General features: G+C 35.0%; 1 long non-coding RNA gene across 4 annotated transcripts in view; it reads left to right on the top strand.

The window, feature by feature from the left end:
* The window catches only part of LOC141424113 (uncharacterized), a 365978-nt gene that overhangs the window by 18527 nt on the left and 319646 nt on the right, over window positions 1-27805 (top strand). The gene's annotated exons all lie outside the window — the stretch shown is intronic.

Genomic DNA, 27805 nt, shown 5'->3' with positions numbered 1-27805 from the left:
AGGCTCTGGTAAGGTCCAGGTGGGTCAGGTGTATTGATTTTTCCAGAAGGAATCAGTGTAGAATGAGTCATGTTTCCAGGTGTTTTGTTAATTTCATGAAGTGATGGCTGAGTTGGAAATGAGCAAAGGGAAAAATAGTATAACATTACATAAGCCATTGAATGAAGGGAAGATGAAGGGCCTAAGATAATTGTTTTAAAAGGTTGGCAAACCCATGGGTTATTTTTGTTGAGTCATTTAATAAGGCTGGAACAAAAAGAAGACTTTCAAGGAAGAAATTTTAAAATGCGTAGTTTTCTCTTCTTAATTTATTCCTGGGCTGACTTAATTCATTTCAGATTTTGGAGAGGTGTTTGATTATGTGTGTTTGATTACATACTGATTCAAATGTTCTATGTATTGCTATTGGAATAGAAATCAGTTTTAAGTGGAATTGCTATGGTTTTTTGCTACTTGGATGATACAAGAGATTATTAATTTTACTAGTGCTTAAACTAAACAACTATGAATTTCTTGTCAGAAATCTTGGAAGAACAATTGCTTGATAGCAACATGAGCCTCTTATGTTACTGAGTACCTTCCTTATCTCAGGCGAGTGACCTAACCACAGTATACAATGTAAGGCCATCCAGAATTGTCACAATGAATTCCCCCTGTACAATGAATATATGCTAATAAAAATGAGAAAAAAGGTACAGCAGCAGTAATGCTGGATTACAATTGGAGTAAGAGCAAAAAATGCTGCTAGAATTCTATCTTATGATTGCCTCTGTTTTCTTATCTTATATGTAAATAAAATACTTAGCATACAACCAGCCACTAATATGAAAAACACAAATAATTAACAAAAGTAAAATAAAACCCTTGCAAATTCTTTATGGGCCAAAGGGCAATAGGATAAATAAGCATTCTCTCAGTGAAGATAGATCAACTAGGTCAAGCAGAAACATGAAAATGCTTTATAAGAAGTGATTTATGTGAGGTTGCAGTCACATCAATCATGCTATTCCAGATAGTGTGTCAAATACATATACTGGCACAAGTTGTTTAACAAATACATTTTGATTATAGATTTCACAATCAGCATTAACTGATTTTTGTCTGTCTGGTCTAGATTTCTGTAGCTAAACAAAAATGGGACAAAATGGAGTCCAGAAATCAGATGTAAAGCAATTTTAATAACAGTGTTGTTGTGTGATTACATATACCTCTTCATTTTTTTTGGAAGACGTGGCTGAGAGAGGATCTATCTAGGTGACCCGAGATGATCTAGAACCCAGTATGTAGCCGAGGCTAGCCTGTAACATGCAATCTTCCTGGCCCAGCCTTTCAAGTGTTGGGATTACAGCTGTATACCACCATACCTGCTGGCATGTGAAAAATGATCTCTACATGGGTTCACTAATAAGAGAAGTTTTATGACTTCAGAATATTGAGATACAATACCATATATAGAAATGCACTTATGAAGTAATTCTTAATTTAACAAATAAGTACTTTCCCATGATTATGAATATTTAAAATATTCTCTAGGGTTTTAGTCCATTGATCAAGGCTTCGGGATTGAGCTTTTCAAGATGGCTTAGCTACTGGCATTAGATACAATGAAGCAAGGTTATCATTGCTGGTGGAAAAGAGGAGCTATGTGACTATCTAGGTTGATGGATGCAAAATGCAAAGATATTAGAAAAATTACAAGATTTGTTTGATACACCTCTGCAGCTATTCTAAGAAAGTAAAGATTGTACTTCTAGTTTTGTTTATGCTATGAATTACTGGGCTATACTATAATAATTGGTTTGCAATTATAATGTTACAGCTCTTGAAAATATCACTAAGTCAAAAATATTGCAATAATAATCAAAACTCAACTTTTATAGCTATTCATGTCTTTTATCCAGATTGAATACTCCTTTTTTCAAGTAAGAATATATCATAATGTATGTGTCCTATAAATCTTTCTTGATTTCCATGTTTCTCTTCTGCTGATTTGCAGGCTTTTAATGTAATATCTGGGCTAAATAAGCAGGGAGTGATTAGATTTTCGTTCAATATTTAAAACTGCTAAAAGGTATTTCATAATTTACAGTCACACCCCAATTCTTCACCCAAATGATTGATAGACAAGTGCACACCGGTATTTTTCGTCATGTCGTAAAAGCGATATATGCGACTTCTGTTCTGAGCCCTCTTGTTCACATTATTCCCATAGCAACTGACTTGGAGATAATCCTACAGCTGTGGTAATGTCATGAATTTTCCCATTTTTTCCTTTTGCAAAAATTGTTGAAGCCTGTTGGTCCTTTTTCTTAAATCTCTTCAGGCCTCCCCATCCCCACTGTCACATTTTTTATCTGAGGCATTAATCATCTCTTACTTGTCCTTGGAATAGGTCTCTTGGCTGACCTTTCTGCTTCTAGAATGACATCATCCAGTCCAAGTTCCATACTGTGGCCACAGTAATCTTTGTGGCAAGGATACACAGTCATATCACTTCCCTCCCAAAAGTTCATCAGTTATTCCCCATTCCTTACAAGATGAAAACTAAGGCCTTTGCCATAAAACACAGCACCCTGCCTCTTTCTGCAGTACTATCTGTTCCTGCCGTTGCATTTTATTTTAAGTTATTTTAACTGATTCATAGAAACTTAAATGAAAGTACAAATTAATAAGGCACCATATGATGTTTGATACATATATTGCACAATGGTTAAATCAGCTTAAACATATTTATTCCTTAAACATTTATTATTTCTGTATGGTGAAAACTTTCAAAATTCTTCTAGTTTTTCAAAATGTACAGTACTTTATTGTTATCTATAGTCATCATACTTTGTAATAGCACATCAGAGTTTCTTGCTCCTGTGTAACTATAACTTAATATTCATTGATCAACCTGTCTTCATCCCTCCCATCCTTGTGTTTTGTATACCAGAAATGCTTAACTACTTGTAATCCCTAGACTACCCTACTGTCAAAAGCCTCTGAGGCTGTTTATACCACTTGGAAAGCCCTTTCCCTGTATGCTAAATAAAATGTACTCTTTTAGCATGCTTCTGGCAACACACTTACAACCTCCTCTTTCCTTCTATCATTCCAACCACAGTTGGCCTCTGAGACCACCAAGAATGTTCTCATGAATCTTTCATTTCAGGTTATATCGTTCTTCACAGAAAGTCCAGTATGCTCCTACTTACATGGCTTTTATATAACCTTACCTTGCTCCATTTCTCACCCTTATGCCCAGTTTAATTCACTAAACTCTTCTAGTATACTCTCTAGAACTTTGTTCTTAATCTCCTATATCTTTGGTCTTTTCATTAAACATTTCCTTTACCTTCATTCTCTACCCCAAACTTGTGTATATCCTCACCACACTGTTTTTTAATGCAGCTTTCTCATGGAGTATTTTTTCTTGCCACATGTTACTGCCATGTGTTACTGAGCCTGGCAGTGAGGTAAGTGCCCTTTTGTTTCTCTGTTGTGTCCACCACACTTTCCTTCCCATCTCCCAAAAAGTCTCCTGCATGAAGCTTCTGCGACTAGGTTTTGTCACTTCCTATCATTGTTTCTTTTAGTTACACACTAGTCATTGTCCCTCAAATTCTTGAATATTTAGGTGCCACTCACTATTACTATCTCTAGTACAACAAATATAATAACTTGATGTATTGAATACTCATGTAGGCTCAGGTAAATGAACCTTATACTTTCCTGCTCTGTTTTCTCAATTTCTTGACTTTTCTCCATTTATTTTATTTTTCAGTCTCAAACAGCCCTATTTTTGCTTCCTTTCTATCATTTTATTTTTAACCGTTTTAAAACACATATAAAAACATATATAAATGTTTATATATAAACACATATAAAAACTTATATAAATGTTTATATATAAACATATAAAAACATAAATGTTTATATATAAACATATAAAAACATATATAAATGTTTATATATAAACATACATAAAAACATATATAAATGTTTATATATAAACATATATAAAAACATATATAAATGTTTATATATAAACATATATAAAACATATAAATGTTTATATATAAACATATATAAAAGTTGAAAGAAATTTTGTAGTTAGGTGTATGTACCCAGGCTCCAGTGGCTCATGCCTATAATCCTAGCTACTTGGGAGCCTGAGGTTGGGAGGGTTACAGTTCAAGACCAGCCCAGGCAAATAGTTTGTGAGACCCTATCTCCAAAATAACCACAGCAAAATGGGCTGGAGGTGTGGCTCAAGTGGTAGAATGCCTGCTTTGCAAGTGCATATCCCTGAGTTCAAACCCTAGTCCCACCAAAAAGACCCAAAAGTTTGTGTATACCTGGAGGGAGCTTTTGTTTTCTGGCTCCCTACTTTGTTGGAGCGAGCTTTCTCTCTTGCTCCTGGTTATTACTGAACCTAACTGGGCTTAACTGGGGGTGACTGGAGATTCAGAAAAGACACAGGATAGACAGACAGACAGAAAGTGGGGTCAGGTGCATCTCCACCCGAGCGCCCAACCTTCATGGCTTTTTTCTGTCTTTATTCTTTAAGGCTTTATTCCTTGTAGTTCTTTAAAACCTTGCTTCTAAAGTCTTCTTTAAAACCTTGCTTCAAACCTCTTTCCTGAGACTTGCACTGTTCCATGGTTTCTCTTAGTTTATCTTTAGCCTAATCGCTCTTAAAGTCTTTTGCCCCCAGGCTTGCAGCTTTTCTTTAGCATTCTCTCTTTAGCTTTCTTAAAGCCTTGGTGCTCAGACTTGCAAAGTCTCAGTCCTCTATCTTGCATTGTCCCATGTTCTCTTTGGCTTTTCTTTAGCTTTTAATGCCTATGTTAAAGTTCTTTCTTTGGCTTAGCTTTCTAAGGCCTATGTTAAAGTTCTCGGTGCAGACTTTCTATCAACCCCTCTTTAGCCACTCCTTCCCCTTCAGCAATTTCCCTTCAGTAATTCTTTTTCCTTCAGTAATTCTTTTCCCTTCCAAAAGCTTCCCACAACAAAAAGCCCAAAGCAAAACAACCAAGCCAAAGCCCCAACCACCCCCAAAGCAAAAGCAAAAGCAAAAGGCAAAAGAAAACCCCCCCAGCCCTCCTTCGTCAGGCCTTTTATAAACAGCAGCAAAAGGTGCAGCAGAGGCTCTGGGGGAGGGGTGTTACATTGTAGCGGAGAAAACCTGCCTTCCTGCTTCTCTGAAAGCAAGTTTAGGAGACACAGCTGTTCTGCTCTTTTCTGTTTCATGGCTGGGGCTGTGCCTATCTTGGCCTACAGGTGAAAGCACTTAAGTCGAATCTCGCCTTGCTTGTGTTCAGTTCTCATAGGCTTTTTATAATCTGCTCTCCACATACACCCACCATGTGGATTGTGTCATTAGCATTTTATTATATTTGGTTTATGACATTATCTATCCATATCTTCTATCCCTCTTTTCCTTTCTCTATCATCATTTTGGTGCATTTCAAAGTAATTTTCAGGTGTCAGTAAACTTCCCCCTTTATACTTCAGAATAATTATCATAAACTACAGCTTAATGCTTATAATAATAGAAATTCTCTCTTGTATATGAGTCATTTGTATAACCATATTTTATATTATTATACCATGAAAACCTTAATTATATGCAATATTTGTATACTGCATATGCAATATATAACTCTCTCTGTGGTAAATATGTGTACACACATATATACACACATATGTATATGTACATATATATATATATATATATATATATAAAATTATTTGCATGCCCACTTTACTACTGGTCTATGATTCCCTTGAGGGCATGTACAATGCTCCACTTACATTTGTATCTCCAGTGGATAACCCAGGAGCATTTGTAGGTGGTAAACAAATACTAATTGAATGGATGAGAGGATCTTGCAGTAACACTAATCTAGTCAATTCAGATAACAGGATCATTTCCACTGGACAACTCAAATCCACAAGGTAAATTTATGTCCACAAATCAGGGAATAGTACCAGGATGTTAAGACACTTAAGCTGAGTTTATAGACAAAGCAGGGTTTTTTTTTTCCTGAGTACTTTTCTTCCATTTCATTGCATCCTAAAAACAATGAAAATTTTTGAAATTTTATAAATGAGCAAAAAGGCTTGCGCCTGTATTGGTTGTTTGCTTGCTTACTTCAGAAGAGCATATCTATTTTAGAAGCCACGTTTAGTTCTGTTATGATTAAGTAAAGGCAAACATTATTATTAGTTTAAGTTTCAGAGAATGAGCTTGGTTATAAGTCAGTGCAGAATTATTTCTAGCTTGTGTTATACTTTTGAGGTCACTTAAACAAGTCTGTATTGCATATTGCAGAAAGATACCACCAAGGAATAAAATGTTCACATCAAATCTTGTTTATATTATGGGTTAGATATTTAATAAAGTGGATACAATCCAACTTGGCTTTTAGACATCTGTGTTGATTTTCCATGGTTGCCTATAGTACCAGTTGAACTGATACTTTCATGCTAATGAGTAGGACTACATAAATTGCCATCTTCCAATAATGTAATTGGATAATTTATCCCTCCTCTTGAGAGAAGCAGTCAGCACACTTACTGAACAGATACAAAGAAAGAACACATGTAAGATGCTATGGCAGAATAACTCCATCTGCTGTGCTATACAAGAAGCATGTTTCATAAATGTGAACCTTATATAATAGAATAACACCTTTAAAACCACAAATGTGATCCTAAAACCATCTGCTTCATAATTAGTTTGCAAAGTACATCTGGTATTGCTGTATTGGGTCTCTAAATTGTTCCTGAATGCATTTTAAAACATAAGGTTAATATGGACACACTATGGGTTGAGAGACTAAATGTCCATATGGCTTCCTTTAGTAACTATACTAATTTCATCATTGTATTTCTTAACTTAGCTTTGTGAGTAAGCAGATAACTGTTACTATGAAAAATACATATTAATTAAATGAGTGTTTGAAGAACTCAACTAAGTGGTAGTTTTCAAAGTTGACTATAATTTCTTCTTAATTCTCCTTTCTATTGATAGAAAATGCAGGATCACTAGAATCCTTACTTTAATTGTGATATGTACTATATACTATTTTGTGATAAAATAGCAACACTTAAACTGGTAAACTAATGTAGAACAGTCAGTAGGTTCTTGCAGATAAAAAAATGAGTCTATACTGAGAAGATCTCCTTAATTTTTATTATTACTGACATCAGATAATTTACTATTATACCTTCAGAAGATTAATAACTGAGCTAGATATTATTTTCTGATTTATCACAGTTTTTCTTTTCAGTGTGGACAAGTTCCTCTTTAGTTAGAGAAAAATTACAATTAGTTAATGCATATTAGGGTACTTATTATGTGGACTACACTTTGCATTATAACTTTTCCCGTGAGAGTTTACACTCTTTCCTTAGGATTTACTTACATTTGCGTGTATGTCTTCTCTCTTGTCACCATTTTATAATTCTGTCCCTTTTTGCTGTTCTGAAGAGAGAAGGACTGTTTCCATTGAAATGTTTTAATAATACTTAAAATCACTTAAGAAGTATTTATTGTCTTACCCAGTGTTAGTGGCAATATGGGCAGAAGTCTAGGACTCTTGATAGGTGTGTAATTATCTAATATTCTAATAAGCTTTACAGAAATTTGGTGTTGTACAAAAATGTGAATTTTTCCTCATTTTTATTAGGATATATTTGTTACATAGGAGGCATTCATTGTGACAATTCTGAATAAGCTTACATGTACACTGGTTAGGTTGCCCTTACCATCTCTGCCCCTTGGCTCCCTCCCCACCCTATTTAAAACAATTGGAAAGGGTTTTATTGTTCTATTTTTATATGTATATGAACACATCAGCCATATTCCCTCACTTCATCTCCTCCATTCAATCTTCTCCTTCCTACAAGTACCCCCCACATGCTATACCTATTTTACAGTTCTACCTTTCGTTATGAATTCCAAAGTCAATGTTCAGAGGGGTTTATCGATGTGAGTATACTTTACTTTGGTCAGTTTGACCCCTTTCATTACTCTCCCTTACCCCTTCCATCCCACCCGCCATTATTCCACAGCTTTTAATATATATCGTTTTATCCTGTACCTGCACAGATGTTATGTATTTCAATATTGTTAATTCTCTATTATTCTCTTTTCCTTTCTGTCTTCCCCAAGTTCCATAGAGTAGTTCCACTGTTATAAACATGTTTTACCTACAAGTTTGTATGTAATCATGTTTGTTTTTATGTATATGTTTACCCTTTGGATCCATCTTCCACATATGAGAGAAAGCACATGGCCTTTGTCTTTCTGAACCTGGTCTATTTCATTTAACACGATATCCTCCAATTGCATTCATTTACCTTCAAACCACATGGTCTAATTTTTCTTATGACTGAATAAAACTCCAATACATATATCACCATAAATATATATATATATATATATATATATATATATATGTCACTAGATATATCACAAAAATGTGAAATGTTATGCCTTTTGTTTCAGCAATTTTGTTTAAAAGACAATTTTGTTACTAGGTACACTTTATTCAAATATATTCATGGTAATTCATTGTCCTCTATTCTTGTTTGCAAATTTTGAAAAATTAGAAATGAGAAAATTATTACCCAGAATGGACAAGTTAGAAAATTATGTCTCATTCATGCTTCTCTTCTTATTGAAAGATTATTAAACTATTAAATCCTTATAAATTCTTATACATAAAATGTTCAATTATATTGGGACATTTTAATAGCCATCCCTTAGAGAGGATGGGTTACATAGTTTAAAATTAATATGATCATTGAAAAATACAACCTCAAATATTAGCTTATAAGAGAATTATATACATTTTCTATTCCTCAAATATAGAATGCACATTTCATTTAAACACACAAAAATACATTTGAGATTGTTTATTAAGACCTTGGACTAAGTCTTAACAAATAGCAAAAAATTGTTTTCCTGGAGGAAGCCACATTACCTGATCACAATGTGATTTTGTATCAATAGTCTAAAAAGGTATGTAACTAGAAAAATGTATCACTAAATAATTTTGGGGGTTTAAGACGAAATACACGTGGTAAATAAACTATAATTTGAACAGTACTTGCATTATTCATCAAAACTTATGGTTGTGGCTAAAGCAGTTTACTCAAAGTTTATAATTTAAGTACATTACAAAACAAGAAGTATTGAAAGCAAATGAAACACTAAAAATAAAAGTGGACAAAATATACCTCTATTCAACTGGGAAGGGACTTATTACTGAAATCAATAGAAAGAAAGCAGAAATATATATAAATGATTTCATGAGTGAATCTAATATTATCTCTTTGAAAATAATTTAAAAAACCCTGATAAATATCAAGAAGAAAGCAGAAGCCACAAATAACTTCTTCAAGCAGTATAGATGTAAAGATGATTAAATAACTTAAGATGGTATAGAGAAAAATGTGGTTAAAAACTTTATGGAAATAAATAACAACATATAGAGGATGGCAAACTCCTAGGATCATATAAATGACCAAAATTACTCAACTATTAAAATGAGTAGATTAATGAACTGTTAGTATGTAGTTCATGACAATGGAAATATGTAGTAAGTTTGTTATACAAAAATTACTTTCCTTTACCTCCAAAATAATTATTAAAGTATTGAGTGGAAAATGACATGAAAGTATAAGTTTAACAATGAGATGCTATATGTAGGCACTTCCCAATTGAAAAAACAATGTCCTTTTAAGGCTGCTATGTAAATATATGAGAACATATAATAAAAAAACTTCTTGAATGATTTCATGCCACACTAAACAGCATTATCTATGGAACAGGGGAAGAGACCAGGATTGTGGGTGATGTTTACATTTTAAGCATATCAGATACAACTGTAAGTAGTCTATTATGTAAGATAGAAGTGGAAGTTGTATCTGCAAAACATTTTTACCATAGGTTGTCTTCTTTTATTACTTTTGCAATAGATATTAAATTAAAAGTAAAGACATAAAAGAAAAATATTAAAAATGAATGACTGTGTATTGAAATGTTTTATTAGGCGATTATAATGAAATGCTGAATCCTGCATCCCAGCTTGGCTGTAGCACAGAGTGTGGATTTTCCTACTATAAATTGGGGTAGTCCGAGTCAAACTGGAATGTATGGCTGCTATAATTTTATGAATACAGAGCTCCAACTCCCAGTAGGTCATTCTAGCAGAGTTTGGTATGTATAATTTATATTTCACATAATCTAAACAAATATCTTTCACCTGCAGAACAATAAAAAGGTTTTGGAGGAAGAGAGTCACAATCATGTATCCTACATTTTTAAGATCAATTCTGTACTCTGGTTTTGCTCTCAAAAGTTAAAGGGAGTGGGGTGGGGAGGAGAAATGGCCCAAACAATGTATGCACATGTGAATAAATGAATACAAATATTAAAAAAGTTAAAGGTTCAAGTTGAGAACTCCAACTAAGTAATCAAAACTTTCCTTTTTATTATTATTATATATTGGGCTCCTCTGATATTAGAGCTTTGATTTACTTTTTGGGGAGTGGGAGGGAGTGTATTTGAGACAGGAGGTCATGTAATTTAGGCTGGCCTGAAACTTATGATCTTCCTGTCTTTGCCTCCCAAGTGCTGTGATTACATGCACCACCATTGCTGGCCTTGATTTACTTTTGATATGGTCTGTTTGATTATATTCAGTACAGTAGTATCTTTATGAATGACCCCACCCCTGATCTCACATCTAAACTCACAATCCAGTTTTAAATTATTCATTAAAAATTGAGTTCCTACTGTGTTCAAGTCAGTTTTAGAAATTTTTATGGGAGACATTGCCACTACCTTCAAGGAACTAGAAAATATAAATTCTTTAATGGTGTTAAAAGGATCAATTGGGCAGATGACATGTGATTGGATAAGGATGTACAAGATTTTTGACAGAGGAGATTCAAAATGTAGAATGCACATAAAGACACGAAAGTGAGATTTTAAGAGAGGCAAAACAGGAAAGGATATAAGTATTAATTGAGGTCTTTTGCCAAGCACTATGCTAGGCACTGTTCATATATATTTTTTAAACATCACAGCAGCTATATAAAATATGTTAGCTCAGTCCAAATGTTTTTCAATTGCATGCTCTTGTTTATTCTCCTGATTCTAAATTCAAGTTCCTTTTTGGGATTTGCATGTAGTATAGTTAGCCTGTAAGAGTCCTTAGAGCAAACAAATTGGAGAAAGGATTAAACATCTTTGTTGCAACTGGTTTTTGATTATTTTTTAATTATATTATTGTTGCACTGGGGGTACACCGTGACATCTGCAAATTTATATATGTATTATATATATTATACATATACACAATGCAGTATTATTCAGCCATAAATAAGAATGAAATTATGTCATTTGCAGGTAAATGGATGTATCATTATATTAAGTAAAGTAAGCCAGGTTTAGAAAGACAAGGTTACATTTTCTCTCATATATGGAAGATAGATCCAAGGATAAATGTATATACAAATGCAAGCATGAAAAAAATATATGTATGTATATAAAGTTTATAATAGTCAAATGGTCTGAGGAAACTAGGAGTAGAAGAGGAAAAGAAAATAATAGAGTATGAATAATATTGAAGAAGGAAGAAGGCACAGTACACTGAAAACTGTTGAATAATAGAGGTAAGGGAGAAAAGATAAGGAAGAGTAATAGAGGGGATTACACTGATTAAAGTACAGCATACTCACAGGTGAAATACAAGGGAACCCCCCTTTGAACAATCAATATTCACTTAAACTATGAAGGATAGAAGTGTAAAACTGGTCTTGTTAAGGGAGTGTACTAGTGGAAGAGGCAAGTGGAGAGGGTAAACAAAGGTGAGTACGTTTGATGAGCCTTGTGTGTGTATGAAGACACAACATTGCAGCTGTGGTGTTTATTGTATGCAGAGGGGATGGCAAGGGGGCAGAGTGATTATGGGACGAGACTCCAAAGCACATGGTAAGTATATGTGGAAAGCTCATAGTGAGACCCTCTGTACAGCCAACACATGCTAGTAGAAGTGTTTTCAAAAGAAATGTAATTAAAAACGAGAAAATACAAAAAGAAGAATAAAGGACAGTATTGAATTGCATGGGAGATAATTTGACACTCTTCTTTTATGAGAGGTTAACTGTATGCTTTATTTATTAATTATGTGTCTATTTTCAAAAGTGAAGGGATTTTAGTTTAATATAGGATCCAAGGGTTGAGAGTTAGAAAGAATAAATTATTTCATAATCAGCAAGTTGTATGTTTAAACCATAGCAATAAAAACCTCAAAATTTTAATGTATTTATCTCCTTGGAATAATGAAAATGGGGAAGAGTAAAAGAGTGAAGATTATAATAGTAGTAAAGAATTACTAGTAATGACTGACACAATGGTAGTGCAAATGCCACATATCACTCTAAGTATATATTTTAAAGTTTATTTTATCCTTAAATTGACCATTTAAGGGAGGTACCATTATTATCCCATAGAAAAAAGTAGTCCCAATGTTTAGAAACTGAAGCACAAGGAGTTGAAGTAACTTATCAAAACTTGTCACAGTGAATAAATATTGGAATCACAGGAACAGGCTGTCTCAAGCTGCACTCTTAAACCACTGTGTTCTACTGTTCCCAAGGAATTTCAACACAAATATACAAGAGGATGTAAGAAGTTGCTTAATTCTGATTCTCTGTGTTACTTAGAGAATGAAAGATGATGATAATTAAGGTATATTTTGAATAGCTGAGTTTTGGGGGCATAAAATCATGGACATTTGTATTTTTGATCTATTTTTCCACTTGCAAACATAAAAAAAGAAAAAGATGTTAATTTAGTTTATCTAGTCATGATCAGTGAAAATTTCCAATATCTCTTACTTGACTGAACAAAGAGGAAGAATGCTTATTTCTAACCTCAAGGAGAGATTGGCTTTAGCAATCTCCATTCTTGAGAGACAATTATTCAAGTCAGCCAACCAAAAGTAATGTTCATCTGTGGGTCTTAATTGTGTAGTGTGATTTTTATTCAAGGTGAGGTATTAAGGTAAATAAGTTGTTGAGTTTTTTCTTTTTGCCTTTTTATTTGTTCATGAATTGCTGGACACTTTTTACAAAATGTTTTGATCTGTTTCTACCTGAGTTCTGTTTTCCACTTACCTAACAAAAGTTACCTGGGAAAGAAAATCAGAATTAAAGTTACCAGATGGCTTTCAGAATTCCTTTTTGGGTGTGAATTTTCTATTTACTATTTCTTCAGCTGTCTTTTGCTGTGGTTTTATTTTTGCTTTTCATATCATTAATCGCATAATTCTATAATCAGATTTCTGTTGTATAACAGTAAGAGCAAATATCAATTTAACATAAAGACTGTAAAACCAAACAACCCATGTATTCTCATTTAATCCTTTTTCATCATGGAGAAAGTGTCTTTAATCACAGTCATAATTTTTTCTATTTATTATCATAGATAGGATTGCTTCTATGAAGCTACATGTTTGCCAAATACTTGATTATGATCTAAGAGGATACATCAAGGCTTAAATGTGAGAGATAATTTGTTTTCACATGTTATGTTGTCACACTTAAAAAATCAAGAGAAACTACTGTTAGGATAAATGAGATTTCCTAAAGTCATGAGAATGCTACATGAATATCAGTACATCCTCTATAACAGCAAGTATCACATAGACTAGAAAACATCATTACACAGTATGAGAATTAATGTAGTGAAACAAATTTAAAATCTGATTCAATTTTATAAACTCTATTAAAGAATATGAAATCTGTGCAAAAAGACCTTTAGCATTAGAAATTAGTATGAAAGGATAGATTGCTATAGGAAAGTAAACAGGAAATATGGACAAAGTATATGAAGAAAAATTGAGTGGATTCCTACTTCACACTATTACAAAAATAAACTTTTAAATGAATTAGTGTTCAAAATATGAAATGTAAAGCCATGATGTTACTGTAATGAAACTTCAGGGAATATTTTGAGATTGGAAAATAATTTCTTAATCAAGACTAATGCAAAACCATAATTATTTGCAATATAATTAAATTTTTGTTCATTTGAGGCAAAAGTTAATAGGCATGCAGAAGGTCATATAAAAGTTACTGTTCAGCAAGGATTAATATATAGAATATACATGGAATCTTTCTGTCAGTATGATGTCAGTTAAAAATAAAGTCAATTAAAAATGAGCAAGGGATATAAGCACACAATTTTATAAGGGAAAAATTAAATGGCTAATGAAGATTTCACTACTAGTAATGATCAGAAAATCCAAATTACAAAACAGTACTTCATCAGTATACTTCTGTCTGATCAGTTAAAAAGTCAAATAAAGTCAAGGACTGGTTGGAAAGCAGGAAAATGGAATTTTTTTGCTTAACTAGTTGGAGTGTAAATTCATACAGTTATTTGTGAGAGTGAAAGTGTGATGGCATGAAGTAGAGAGAATAAAAATGGGCATATTCATCAACTTCTCATCAATAGATCATCCAGAAAACCAACAAAGGTACTTCAGAGTTAAACTGCACTGTAGATAAAGTGGACTTAACAAGTATCTACATAGTATTCCACTTAACATCTGTAAATGTTTTGTATAGGTGCCTATACAAAAATCAGGCAGATCTCAAATAAATTTAATGATGCATCACTCACTATGATTATATATGGATCTTTTTGTTTCTTTATGTCCAGTAGTGTTTGTTTTGTGAAATAGTGTACACTGATGAAAGCAAGAACTGGCAAATTGTATTCCATCAAGTTAAAAAAGCTTTTACATAGTAAAGAAAAAAAAATACCAGAATGATGACACATTCAACAGAATGAGAGGATATCTTTGCCAGCTATTTATCTGAGAAGGGATTAATATCTAGAATATATAAAGAGCTTGAAAAGTTAAATCCCAGAAGAATATCAATTCAATTAATGGGCAAATGAATTGAACAGATATTTCTCATAATAAATAAATAAATAAATGAGGAAATGTTCAGTGTCTTTAGTCATAAAGGAAATGAAAATCGAAACAACATTGAGATTTCATCTCACCTCATTCAAAATGGCTATCATGAAGGAAACAACAACAAATGTTGGTGAGGATGCAGGGCAAAAGGAACCCTTATACACTGTTGGTCAGAATGTGAATTAGTGCTGCCACAATGGAAATCAGTATGGAAATTCTTCAAAAAACTAAAAATAGAATTACCATGTGATCCTGCTGTATCACTCCAGGGCATATATCTGAAGAGATGTAAATCAATGTACAGTAGAGAGACCTGCACACCCAGGTTTATTGCAGCAAGGTATGCAATCAGCCTAAGTGTCCATCAACTAATGAATGGATAAAGAAAGTATATACAGTGGAGTATTATTCAACCATAAAAAAGAATGAAATTATATTGTTTCATGAAATAAACCAGCCGCAGAAAGATGAATATCACATTGTCTTTCATATGTGGTATGTAGATCTAAAAAAAATGATATGAATATAAAAGGGGGATTGTTTGGGAGTCAGTGGAAGGGAGGAGGGTGAATATGTCAGGTATGAAAATGGAAAATGAAACCTATTAAAATTGTTTAAAAAAGGGTGAGGAGGGAGTGGGGATAAGAGAGTAATAGAAGGAGAACTGCAAACCACTGAAGAAAGAGATCAAAGAAGACTATAGAAGGTTGAAGAGCTCTTATCCTCATGGATTGGCAGAATCAACACAGTAAAAATGGTTAGACTCCTAAAAGCAATCTAAATGTTCAATGCAATTTCCATCAAAATCCCAATGACATTCATCACAGAGATTGAAAAATCAAAAAATCCCAATGACATTCATCACAGAGATTGAAAAATCAATACTGAAGTTCATTTAGAAATACAAAAAACTGTGAATAGCCCAAGGCAATACTGAGCAAAAAGAGCAATGGGGAGTATCACAATACCTGACTTCAAAGTATACTACAAAGTAATAGCAATAAAAACAGCATGGTACTTGCACAAAAATAGATATGAAGACCAGTGGAACAGAATAGAGGTCCCAGTTATGAATCCACATGGCTATGCCCGCTTTATTTTTGACAAAGGTGCAAAAAACATATGATGGAGAAAAGACAGGCTCTTCAACAAATGTTGCTGGGAAAAGTGATTATCTGCCTGCAGAAAACTGAAACTAGATCCATGCCTATCACCCTGTACTAGTATCAACTCAAAGTGGATCAAGGACCTTAATATCAGATCAGAACCCTTGCAGTTAGTACAGGAAAGAGCAGGGAATACTCTGGAAGCAATAGGTATAGACAAGGAATTGCTCAATAGAACCCCAGCAGCCTAGCAACTAAGAGAAAGGATGGACAATGGGACTACATAAAATTAAAAAGCTTCTGTACAGCAAAAGAAATGGTCTCTAAATTGAAGAGACCACCCACAGAGCGGGAGAAAAATCTTTGCTAGCTATACCTCAAAGTGCTGATAACCAAAATTTACAGGGAGCTCACAAAACTAAACTGCCCAAAAATAACTGAACCAACAAAGATGTGGGCAACTGAACTAAAAAGAACTTTTTCAAAGGAAGAAGTCCAAATGGCAAAAAAAAAAAAAAATCCACATGAAAAACTGTTTACCATCCCTGACCATAAAAGAAATGCACATCAAAACCACACTAAGGATGTGGGGAAAAAGCAACCTTCATACACTGTTGGTGGGAACGTAAGCTAGTTCAACCACTTTGGAAAACAATATGGAGGCTTCTTAAAAAACTTAACTTAGATCTGCCGTATGATCCAGCAATACCACTCCTAGGGATATACCCAAAGGAATGTGACTCAGGTTATTCGAAAGGCACCTGCACCCCCATGTTTATTGCAGCACTATTCACAATAGTCAAGTTATGGAAACAGCCAAGATGCCCCACTACGGATGAATGGATTAAGAAAATGTGGCATTTATACACAATGGAATTTTATTCAGCCATAAAGAAGAATGAATTTTGTCATTTGGAAGTAAATTGATGGAACTGGTGAGCATCATCTTGAGGGAAGTTAGCCAGGCTCAGAAGGCCAAAAATCGCATGTTCTCCCTCATACACGGATTATAGACCTAAAAAAATGTAGCAATATTGTACACACTAAGGGAAGAATGTACATGGGAAGAGTAGGGAAAGGGAAGGAAACCTAAAACTTGAATATGGTTGATGTGCTCACTGTAGAGGAGTGAATATAGTAATCTTAAACTGGTCAAAGCCACTTATGGGAAGGTGACCAGGAAATAGTGAAGAGGTCTGGTAGAGATGAATCAGTGTGGGTTGCAGTACACATGTGCATGGAAGCTATGCTAGGAATCTCTCTGTATATCTATCTATATATCAAATTAGCAAAAACATTATGTCTTATTATCTCTTATGTTTTCTCTTCAACAAAATTGGAGAAACAAGAGGACAGAACAGGTTCTGCCTGGAAAGGGGAGGTGGCCAAAACAATGTATACACATGTAAGTAAATGTAAAAACAATAAAATTTTAAAAAGAAGAGTAATAGAGGGGATGAACACATTATATATGGAAAATTACAAATTGTACATCCCTTCATACAGTTAATACATGCTAATAAAAAAGAGAAAATAGGGCTGGAGTCTTGGCTGAAGTGGTAGAGTGCCTACTTTGTAAGCATGAAAGCATGAAGCCCTGAGTTCAAACCCCAGTCCCAACAAAAAAAAAAAAAAGAAAGAAAAAGTGTTAAAAGTGAGTAGTCAGTCCACTTTTTTATTCCAAAATAAGCAGGCTTTTTTCTTTTTTTCAGTTCTTCTCATCCCTTCCTGTAGGTGGATAGTGGAGAGGAATTTTCAGAAAATGGAGTTTTCATTATAACTCTGTGTGCACATGTGTATGTATCTCTAGCAATGATGCGTAGTGACTTTGCCAGTCCTTTTACCCAACTGAATCTGTGTATATTGTAGTTTCATTAGACAGGGATTTGATTTCTTACAAGTTGACTGGAATGCCTGAACTGAAATTTACCCCCAGCTACTCTGTATCACAATTTTTATGATAAAACTTTACAAAAGTATAATTTGGTATCTTTTGGATTACTTCCATGGTTAATTTTCATTCATTACTCATCATTAGCAGGAGTCAGATCATTTTGTAATTCTACATTAGTTTTACTACATAGGTCTTCCTAGTCCCCCCCAACTTGGTTTTGCTTACTGAGGTATCATGTACATATAGTAAATATACAGCTTATAAGTATAGAATTATGCATGTGTCATATGCTTTTGAATTATGATACTATTAATCTTTGGTATAGAACCACATTTGTCAGACTATTCTAATTTGTATAATTTGTATTTATAGTACTTATGCTTGAGCATCTTTGTGAAAATAATAGCTCAAAGTAGAAGGCTATGTTCAAATTATAAACAAAATAAACATTTCACCATTTATTTAAAGAAGTGTTTTCATCCCCATCCCAGTTATCAAAAGCCATATATTCACAAGATTTCAGGGTGCTATGTGTGGACAGTGTTCGACACTTCCTATCATTTGAGTAGTGGAAATTCTACCAGGTTCCCTTGGCACTCGATAAATGGAACCAGCTTTTCCACATATTCCTATGCAGTATTTGGAATAGAATCAACTTTCAGTTTTTCTTTATTTTACATAGTTATTAATATTTCTGGCTACAATAAATTTCCAGAAAGGCTTTTAAGGAATCACTTTCCAATTTTTTCAAGCCTTTAATTTTATTGTCCTTGTAGAAAGCACATATTTGAGCAGGGGCAAAAATCTATATTATGCATTATTTAAAATGCAGCACATTTTACTTTTTAGCTCAGTTTGCAAAAGTTAGTGCTCATAATGTCACACTTAATAAAACCTTAGCTTCAAGATATTGACTAAATATTATGATTTTATTATAGAACCAAATTATCCCTTTTCCTCATTAGCAATAGATATAAATTTGGTACAGTTATGTAGGTTGGCTTAATTTTGATTCTTCTTTTGAGACTATCATTAAATTTTAATTATTTAAAATTTATATTGCTTTTTTCAATCCTCAATATTCTTGTAGAATTTTCTTGTTTCCTTGATTATGTATCACCCTTCCCATTATTTGTTCAGTGTTTTGAACTTGACTTCCTTGATAAAAACACAGCAAAACAAATAATGTTTTAGCCTTATCTAAATAGTAGTAGTAGTTTTGATATATCAGTAATACTTTTTTTTGTGTGTGTAACAAAGATCTCTTTAGTTCTTATTAAAAAGAAAGGATAAAACCAAGTGCATAAAATTACATTACAAATATTAAGGGTACTACAACCATCAGAGATTACATTCTTCATAGAAAAGTAATACACTTTTACCCACACACAATTAATATGAAACAGAAGTATAACACATTATGTAGTGAATGGCTTTTCTAATAAAGACCATTAAATTATTTGCCATAAAATACATTTTGTGCAAAAATTAAAGAGACTGTATTTTAAGACAGTAAAAACTATGAATCACCATCAGGAACCGAGTCTTTTCCTAACTCTTATCCCACTGGCAGCAATGGGAGTAGGGACAGCTGGTGACACAAAAATAACATCATTACTCTGAAAAAAATAATGCAGATTATGTCGATACTTTGAGAAGAAAACTTTCAGTGTTGAGCACGTAGCATGGACACACCCCAGGAAATGCAATTAGTCTGGGCAGGGGGACAGCATAGCAGATGGGAGACTTAAAAATAAAACATCCAAGAGAAATATGAAAACATTTTTGTATTTTAGCACAAATAATGAAAATGACTTGATGACACATTTTCAAAGAAAATTATTTTTTACATATTTTGAAATCCTGTAAAAAACAGGTACAGTGAAAGAAGTTATATCAAAAAAACAAAACCACTAAAAAAATGATAACTAAGTTTTACCAGTTCATGCAGTTATCTCTGTTTGGAAGGCTATATGTGGTGATGGCAGAGCTCTTGAAAAAGTGCTCTACAAATCAAAGGCTATAGGAATTTTTAAGTGATAATGTTAAAACACTATACAAAAATGTATAAATTGAAGGATGCTGATACAGTTGCGAGGCATTACAAAATCCATACACTGGACTAGGACTGAAATTCTTCTTTTGTGCACTTTTAAAAATGGTTAAGTGTAATCTTAAAAGTTCAAAGCTGGGTTCTCAACTGGCAGAGAAAGGTGTCAGATGCACAAACATACTGGACAGCCTCCAGAGTGCCCTAGGACCGGGCTAAGCTGAGGACAGCAGGGCTCACTGCGCCTACATGGACACACAAAGGTGCGGTGCAGGACATCTCACACAGGAGACACTGCTCTGGCACTAGCATGTTTGTATCCCTCTTCTATCTGCCCTGTTGCAGAGGAAACTGCTTTTAAAAGACTATACACTATACAAATTCTGATAGCAGAGGACTGTGAAAATTAGGGATGATACTTTGGTCACAAAGCACTTTTTTTTTTTTCATTTTTCTTTTATTATTCATATGTGCATACAAGGATTGGTAAATTTCTCCCCACTGCCCCCACCCCCTCCCTTACCACCCACTCTGCCCCCTCCCTCCCCCCCCAATACCCAGCAGAAACTATTTTGCCCTTATTTCTAATTTTGTTGTAGAGAGAGTATAAGCAATAATAGGAAGGAACAAGAGTTTTTGCTGGTTGAGATAAGGATAGCTATACAGGGCATTGACTCACATTGATTTCCTGTGCGTGGGTGTTACCTTCTAGGTTAATTCTTTTTGATCTAACCTTTTCTCTAGTACCTGTTCCCCTTTTCCTATTGGCCTCAGTTGCTTTAAGGTATCTGCTTTAGTTTCTCTGTGTTAAGGGCAACAGATGCTAGCTAGCTTTTTAGGTGTCTTACCTATCCTCATCCCTCCCTTGTGTGCTCTCGCTTTTATCATGTGCTCATAGTCCAATCCCCTTGTTGTGTTTGCCCTTGATCTAGTGTCCACATATGAGGGAGAACATACGATTTTTGGTTTTTTGAGCCAGGCTAACCTCACTCAGAATGATGTTCTCCAATTCCATCCATTTACCAGCGAATGATAACATTTCGTTCTTCTTCATGGCTGCATAAAATTCCATTGTGTATAGGTACCACATTTTCTTAATCCATTCGTCAGTGGTGGGACATCTTGGCTGTTTCCATAACTTGGCTATTGTGAATAGTGCCGCAATAAACATGGATGTGCAGGTGCCTCTGGAGTAACAGTCTTTTGGGTATATCCCCAAGAGTGGTATTGCTGGATCAAATGGTAGATCGATGTCCAGCTTTTTAAGTAGCCTCCAAATTTTTTTCCAGAGTGGTTGTACTAGTCTACATTCCCACCAACAGTGTAAGAGGGTTCCTTTTTCCCCGCATCCTCGCCAACACCTGTTGTTGGTGGTGTTGCTGATGATGGCTATTCTAACAGGGGTGAGGTGGAATCTTAGCGTGGTTTTAATTTGCATTTCCTTTATTGCTAGAGATAGTGAGCGTTTTTTCATGTGTTTTTTGGCCATTTGAATTTCTTCTTTTGAGAAAGTTCTGTTTAGTTCACATGCCCATTTCTTTATTGGTTCATTAGTTTTGGGAGAATTTAGTTTTTTAAGTTCCCTATATATTCTGGTTATCAGTCCTTTGTCTGATGTATAGTTGGCAAATATTTTCTCCCACTCTGTGGGTGTTCTCTTCAGTTTAGAGACCATTTCTTTTGATGAACAGAAGCTTTTTAGTTTTTTGAGGTCCCATTTATCTATGCTATCTCTTAGTTGCTGTGCTGCTGGGGTTTCATTGAGAAAGTTCTTACCTATACCTACTAATTCCAGAGTATTTCCTACTCTTTCTTGTATCAACTTAAGAGTTTGTGGTCTGATATTAAGATCCTTGATCCATTTTGAGTTAATCTTGGTATAGGGTGATATACATGGATCTAGTTTCAGTTTTTTGCAGACTGCTAACCAGTTTTCCCAGCAGTTTTTGTTGAAGAGGCTGCTATTTCTCCATCGTATATTTTTAGCTCCTTTGTCAAAGATAAGTTGCTTATAGTTGTGTGGCTTCATATCTGGATCTTCTATTCTGTTCCACTGGTCTTCATGTCTGTTTTTGTGCCAGTACCATGCTGTTTTTATTGTTACTGCTTTGTAATATAGTTTGAAGTCAGGTATTGTGATACCTCCTGCATAGTTCTTTTGACTGAGTATTGCCTTGGCTATTCGTGGCCTCTTGTGTTTCCATATAAATTTAATGGTAGATTTTTCAATCTCTTTAATGAATGTCATTGGAATTTTGATGGGAATTACATTAAACATGTAGATTACTTTGGGGAGTATCGACATTTTTACTATGTTGATTCTACCAATCCATGAGCATGGGAGATCTCTCCACTTTCTATAGTCTTCCTCAATCTCTTTCTTCAGAAGTGTATAGTTTTCCTTGTAGAGGTCTTTCACATCTTTTGTTAGGTTTACACCTAGGTATTTGATTTTGTTTGAGGCTATTGTAAATGGAATTGTTTTCATACATTCTTTTTCAGTTTGTTCATTATTAGTGTATAGAAATGCTAATGATTTTTCTATGTTGATTTTATATCCTGCTACCTTGCTATAACTATTGATGATGTCTAGAAGCTTCTGAGTAGAGTTTTTTGGGTCTTTAAGGTATAGGATCATGTCGTCTGCAAATAGGGATATTTTGACAGTTTCTTTACCTATTTGTATTCCTTTTATTCCTTCTTCTTGCCTAATTGCTCTGGCTAGGAATTCCAGTACTATGTTGAATAGGAGTGGAGATAGTGGGCATCCTTGTCTGGTTCCTGATTTTAGAGGGAATGGTTTTAATTTTTCTCCGTTAAGTATAATGCTGGCTGTAGGTTTGTCATATATAGCTTTTATAATGTTGAGGAACTTTCCTTCTATTCCTAGTTTTCTTAGAGCTTTTATCATGAAATGATGTTGGATCTTATCAAAGGCTTTTTCTGCATCTATTGAGATGATCAAGTGGTTTTTGTCTTTGCTTCTGTTAATGTGGTTTATTACATTTATTGATTTTTGTATGTTGAACAACCCCTGCATCCCTGGGATGAAGCCTACTTGGTCGTGGTGAATAATCTTTTTGATGTGTAGCTGAATTCGGTTTGCCATTGTTTTGTTGAGGATTTTTGCATCAATGTTCATTAAGGAGATTGGCCTATAGTTCTCCTTTTTGGAGGTGTCTTTGCCTGGTTTTGGGATAAGTGTAATACTGGCTTCATAAAATGTGTTTGGCAGTTTTCCTTCCCTTTCTATTTCATGGAACAGTTTAAGGAGGGTTGGTATCAGTTCTTCTTTGAAGGTCTGATAGAATTCAGCAGAGAATCCATCAGGTCCTGGACTTTTCTTTTTGGGGAGACTCTTGATTGCTGCTTCAATTTCATTTTGTGTTATAGGTCTATTCAGGTGATTAATTTCCTCTTGGTTCTGTTTTGGATGATCATATGTATCTAGAAATCTGTCCATTTCTTTAAGATTTTCAATTTTATTTGAATATAGGTTCTCAAAGTAGTCTCTGATGATTTCCTGGACTTCCATGGTGTTTGTTGTTATCTCCCCTTTTGCATTCCTAATTCTACTAATTTGGGTTTTTTCTCTCCTCATTTTAGTCAGGTTTGCCAGGGGTCTATCGATCTTGTTTATTTTTTCAAAGAACCAACTTTTTGTTTCATTAATTCTTTGTATGGTTTTTTTGGTTTCTATTTCGTTGATTTCAGCTCTTATTTTTATTATTTCTCTCCTTCTATTTGTTTTGGGATTTGCTTGTTCTTGTTTTTCTAGGAGTTTGAGATGTATCATTAGGTCATTGATTTGGGATCTTTCAATCTTTTTAATATATGCACTCATGGCTATAAACTTTCCTCTCAAGACTGCCTTTGCTGTGTCCCATAGGTTCCGGTAGGTTGTGTTTTCATTTTCATTGACTTCCAGGAACTTTTTAATTTCCTGTTTTATTGCATCGATGATCCACTCTTCATTAAGTAATGAGTTATTTAGTTTCCAGCTGTTTGCATGTTTTTAGTCTTTACTTTTGTTGTTGAGTTCTACTTTTACTGCATTGTGGTCAGATAGTATGCACGGTATTATTTCTATTTTCTTATATTTGCTGAGGCTTGCTTTGTGCCCTAGGATATGATCTATTTTCGAGAAGGTTCCATGGGCTGCTGAGAAGAATGTATATTGTGTAGAGGTTGGATGAAATGTTCTGTAGACATCTACTAGGTCCACTTGATCTATTGCATATTTTAGATCTTGGATTTGTTTATTGAGTTTTTGTTTGGATGACCTATCTATTGATGATAATGGAGTGTTAAAGTCTCCCACAACCACTGTGTTGGCGTTTATATATGCTTTTAGGTCATTCAGGGTATGTTTGATGAAATTGGGTGCGTTGACGTTGGGTGCATACAGATTGATGATTATTATTTCCTTTTGGTCTATTTCCCCTTTTATTAATATGGAATGTCCTTCTTTATCTCGTTTGATCAATGTAGGTTTGAAGTCTACTTTGTCAGAGATAAGTATTGCTACTCCTGCTTGTTTTCGGGGGCCATTGGCTTGGTAAATCTTCCAGCCTTTCATCCTAAGCATATGCTTATTTCTGTCGGTGAGATGAGTCTCCTGTAAGCAACAAATTGTTGGATATTCTTTTTTAATCCATTTTGTCAAACGGTGTCTTTTGATGGGTGAATTAAGTCCATTAACATTAAGTGTTAGTATTGATAGGTATGTGGTGATTCCTGCCATTTAGTTGTCTTAGTTATTTGAAGGTTTGATTGTGTGTACCTAACTTGATGTTACTCTCTACTGTCTTGCTTTTTCTTATCCTGTGGTTTGGTGCTGCCTGCCTTTTCATGGTTAAGTTGGGTGTCACTTTCTGTGTGCAGGATCCCTTGCAGAATCTTTTGTAATGGTGGCTTGTGGTCACATATTGTTTTAGTTTCTGCTTATCATGGAAGACTTTTATTGCTCCATCTATTTTGAATGATAGCTTTGCTGGGTAGAGTATCCTGGGGTTGAAGTTATTTTCATTCAGTGCCCGGAAGATCTCACCCCACGCTCTTCTTGCTTTTAATGTTTCTGTTGAGAAGTCTGCTGTGATTTTGATGGGTTTACCTTTGTATGTTACTTGTTTTTTCTCTCTTACAGCCTTCAATATTCTTTCCTTAGTTTCTGAACTTGTTGTTTTAATGATGATATGTTGTGGGGTAGTTCTTTTTTGATCTGGTCTGTTTGGTGTCCTGGAGGCCTCTTGCATATGTATGGGAATATCTTTCTCTAGATTTGGGAAGTTTTCTGTTATTATTTTGTTGAATATATTACGCACTCCCTTCGCTTGCACCTCTTCTCCTTCTTTGATGCCCATGATTCTCAAGTTTGGTCTTTTGATGGAGTCAGTGAGTTCTTGCATTTTCTTTTCACAGGTCTTGAGTTGTTTAATTAATAGTTCTTCGGTTTTTCCTTTAATTACCATTTCATCTTCAAGTTCTGAGATTCTGTCTTCTGATTGTTCTATTCTGCTGGATTGGTCTTCCATTTTGTTTTGCAGTTCTGTTTCGTTCTTTTTTCTGAGGTTTTCCATATCCTGGCAGTTTTCTTCTTTATTGTTGTCTATTTTTGTCCTGAGTTCATTTATCCATTTATTCATTGTGTTCTCTCTTTCACTTTGGTGTTTATACAGTGCTTCTATGGTTTCCTTTATTTCTTCTTTTGATTTTTCAAATTCTCTATTTTTATTGTCTTGGAATTTCTTGAGTGTCTCCTGTACATTTTGGTTGACCCTATCCAGTATCATCTCTATAAAATTCTCATTGAGTACTTGTAGTATGTCGTCTTTTAAATTATTCTTGTGGGCTTCATTGGGTCCTTTGGCATAGTTTATCTTCATTTTGTTGGAGTCTGGATCTGAGTTTCTGTTCTCTTCATTTCTCTCTGGTTCCTGTACTAATTTTTTGCTGTGGGGAAACTGGTTTCCCTGTTTTTTCTGTCTTCCCGTCATTGTCCTTGGTGTTGTTACTGTCCCTGTACTGTGTGTAATTAAGTATTTTCTAGCTGATAATAATAACAATGGTAATATTTAGAATGGAAGAGTGAGCTGAGATGGAAAGCAAGAAGCTAAAGAAAAGGGGAAAACAAATATACAGACAAGAGGGAGAAAGCAGAACAAGGTATCAGACAAGAGAGTTTCAAAGGTATAAACAGGGAGTGTTAGTGTACTAATTGACAGTAAGCTGAACAGACATTAGAGAGACAGAGAGAGGATTGAAAATCAAAGATAAAAAAATAAATAAGTAAATGGAAGTAATATCTATATATAAAAATGAATTAAAATAAAATGGAAAATAGAAAATTAAAAAAAAAAAAACCCAAAAAACTTCCAAGTTTATATGCAATGCAGTTTCAGTCTTAATAATTTGGGTGTCTGTCTCAATCTCCAGTCCTGTAGTTGGTGCCTCAGATGTTGTTCTGTAGTTGTCTCATCAAAGGGTGTGCATAAAGTAGAACAAAACTACACACTCACACACACAAAAAGCCCCACCAAGTGTCCCCAGTTCAAATGCAATACAGTTTCAGTAAGTTTTTCGGCTTGCAGGTGTAATTCGGTTGTTCTCTCATCAAAGGTAGGGAGAAAAAGAAAAAAAAAAAAGCGTCTGGAGACAGTTCTGAGAGTGGTATCTGCAACTGTGGCTTGCCTGCCTGCTGCTCTCAGCCTGTAGCTGGTGGCGTTATTTATGCAGATCTCTGGGGTGAGCTAGCACTCACCTGGTCCCACAGGCTTTGTTTGCTCAGAGTTCTCCTGTGTGGGAGCCTCTGCTACAGGCTTTCCCCTTTCCAAGCACTGGGAAAGGTGACACTGCCCCGCGTTGTCAGGCCTGCGTGTTTATTTACAGTTCATGTGGGAGCCCCTCTCCTCTGAAGTTTTCCTCCCACTGCCACTTTCAGCAGCTTTCCTGCTCCTGCTTACTGGGCGGTGCTGCTGCTCCTGCCGGCCGCCATGTTTGTTTACAGTTCACGTGGGAAGTGGGTCTTCCCTCCTCTCACAAGCTTCCCCGCTCCTGGTTGCTTGGCGCACGCCCCACTCCCGCCAGAGGCTCTCCGGCCCGCCCGGCTTGTTTATTTACAGTCCCAGGAAGGATTCCCTTCCCCCAATCTTCAGTGCTCAGGGCGCCCCACCCTCTTTCCAGCGTGTCTTAACTGTTCTTATTGCTCATTACTCAGTTTCTCTTTTTTTCCCGGGTGGAGGTCAGTCTGTCCAGGGGGCTATGCTGCTCTGGCCCAGGCTTGTCTGTGGGGCTACCGTGGTACCGCGAAGCTCACCTGGTCTGCGTCTTCCCAAGCCGTATGGGCGCCGGCCACTGGCGGCCCCAGGGGCCCTCCTTGTTTCTCCGTTTAACGTGAAGTGGAGATTCTCTGCAACGGCTGGAGATGTGGAGGTGTCAAAGTTATGCCTTTTCTCAGTGATTATGCCTGCAAAGTGTGTCTCCAGTGTCTCTCCAAGATTTCACTATAGGAGGGTCGCTTTCTGCTTGCTACCTCTAGCCGCCATCTTGGAATCCTCACAAAGCACTTTCTAAATCCAAGTTCATTTCAAAACATATGTCTAGAATTTCTCATTTGAAACTAAGAACATATACATGATGTGTAAATGGTTTCATGAATGAATGAATTCAAATCTATAATTGCTCAAAAACCACACAGAACTGCAGTTTACTCCTGCACCAGATGTCTGCATGCACACCCCCACACTGTACTTTACAGACA

The sequence above is a fragment of the Castor canadensis genome, chromosome 6 (assembly GCF_047511655.1).
Source record: "Castor canadensis chromosome 6, mCasCan1.hap1v2, whole genome shotgun sequence".
NCBI classification, from domain to species: domain Eukaryota; kingdom Metazoa; phylum Chordata; class Mammalia; order Rodentia; family Castoridae; genus Castor; species Castor canadensis.
Note: the sequence above shows the minus strand (reverse complement) of the source record. Positions and strands in the feature narration are given on the sequence as shown.